This window comes from Siphateles boraxobius, unplaced genomic scaffold (assembly GCF_051911475.1).
Source record: "Siphateles boraxobius isolate OS27281-9 unplaced genomic scaffold, OSU_SipBor_1 100, whole genome shotgun sequence".
Classification (NCBI taxonomy): domain Eukaryota; kingdom Metazoa; phylum Chordata; class Actinopteri; order Cypriniformes; family Leuciscidae; genus Siphateles; species Siphateles boraxobius.
Genome location: NW_027508701.1, coordinates 4,760,001 through 4,762,500, shown reverse-complemented (window position 1 = coordinate 4,762,500; position 2,500 = coordinate 4,760,001).

Genomic DNA, 2,500 nt, shown 5'->3' with positions numbered 1-2,500 from the left:
ATGCCCAGACACATCCCCCCGACCCTGATGAGGAATCACCCCTACATGCCCACACACACCCCCCCGACCCTGATGAGGAATCACCCCTTCATGCCCAGACACACCCCCCCGACCCTGATGAGGAATCACCCCTACATGCCCAGACACCCCCCCCGACCCTGATGAGGAATCACCCCTACATGCCCAGACACACCCCCCCCCCCCGACCCTGATGAGGAATCACCCCTACATGCCCAGACACACCCCCCGACCCTGATGAGGAATCACCCCTTCATGCCCAGACACATCCCCCCGACCCTGATGAGGAATCACCCCTACATGCCCAGACACACCCCCCGACCCTGATGAGGAATCACCCCTTCATGCCCAGACACATCCCCCCGACCCTGATGAGGAATCACCCCTACATGCCCACACACACCCCCCCGACCCTGATGAGGAATCACCCCTTCATGCCCAGACACACCCCCCCGACCCTGATGAGGAATCACCCCTACATGCCCAGACACCCCCCCCGACCCTGATGAGGAATCACCCCTTCATGCCCAGACACACCCCCCCGACCCTGATGAGGAATCACCCCTACATGCCCAGACACACCCCCCCGACCCTGATGAGGAATCACCCCTTCATGCCCAGACTAGAGGCTGACATTTTTTCGGGAATCCCACGGGTCACGGGATTCCCGTGGGATTCCTGCAGGATGGGAGTCATCTTTGCTATCAATCACGGGATTTGGACGGTACAGGATAAATGGTTAACGGGAGCAGACGGGAGCGGGAATCAACCAATAGCAAAGACGACAAAAAAAGAAAAAAGTAAATGGATCATTTTGTAGTTTCCTTTTAATACGCCTACAATGTAACGCAATTAAAAAATAACTACACGACCCAGCCGTCCCAGAAGCCATCAGTGCTTTTTGTCACGGCTTACCGCCGAAATTCAAAGAGCAGTGATGGAGGGAGCTAACAGCCGCGGAGAAGTCGATGTGGCAAAAAATGATTTACAGCGCAAAGTCAGAAGTAATGACATGTCTATTAAGTTCACAGAACTGGTCGGAAAGTCTGAAATATTAATTAAGTTTATGAGAGTAGAATGTGACGGTGATAGCACAATGTACGCTGCTTGTAAGACATGCTTAGTCTTAGTCAAGTACGCAAGTGATTCAGGGACGAGCGGTCTGAAGAAGCACACTTGCAAGGCAAATTCGGGAAAGAATCAGGCAAGCATCGCTTTGTTCGTCAAGCGAAAATTGCCGTATATGGGAGCGGTACAGGAGCGGGAGTCAGTTTAAACAGGAGCGGGATGGGATTGGGAGTCAATTTACCAGGAGCGGGATGGGATGGGATTATTTTTTAAACTTTGGTCTGGGAGTGGGACGGGACAAGATTTCTTTCTATGGGAGTGGGACGGGACAGGAGTGAAAATCCACTCCCGTGTCATCCTCTAGCCCAGACACATCCCCCCGACCCTGATGAGGAATCACCCCTTCATGCCCAGACACACCCCCCCGACCCTGATGAGGAATCACCCCTACATGCCCAGACACACCCCCCCGACCCTGATGAGGAATCACCCCTACATGCCCAGACACACCCCCCCGACCCTGATGAGGAATCACCCCTTCATGCCCAGACACACCCCCCCGACCCTGATGAGGAATCACCCCTACATGCCCAGACACACCCCCCCCGACCCTGATGAGGAATCACCCCTACATGCCCAGACACACCCCCCCGACCCTGATGAGGAATCACCCCTTCATGCCCAGACACACCCCCCCGACCCTGATGAGGAATCACCCCTACATGCCCAGACACACCCCCCCGACCCTGATGAGGAATCACCCCTACATGCCCAGACACACCCCCCCGACCCTGATGAGGAATCACCCCTACATGCCCAGACACACCCCCCCGACCCTGATGAGGAATCACCCCTTCATGCCCAGACACACCCCCCCGACCCTGATGAGGAATCACCCCTACATGCCCAGACACACCCCCCCGACCCCGGCGAGGAGAGACGTCAGCTGGACAGGCATCTCACATCATCCACACCCACCTATGGCTCACTACACACCTGTAAACCTGCAGTCACCAACTCCACGTCCACCTGCCGGCCATCGAGTCCCCATTAGCAAGAAGAAACCAACCCCACACCCAGATAAATCCCTCCACCCGAGAGCACAGAGCTACGCTGAAGCTTTAGCCCGGCCTCCAGCTCCACCCACCACCTCCAGCTCCAGCTTCAGCTCTGCCAGCGAACTGAGCCAGATCAGAGAGATGCTGCACACACTGTGCAACCAGCTCCTGAACAGATAAGAACACACACAGTCCTCTACTGACAAAAAAAAAAAAAAAAACTGCACTAATGTAAATTGTTTGCCATGTACGTTTTCACATGTACACTAAATTCACGTTATTTTCTCTCTGTCTCACCAAATAGGTTTATCTTTTAGAATAGGAATGCGTTCATTTCAAATAAGTTGCTGGAATAT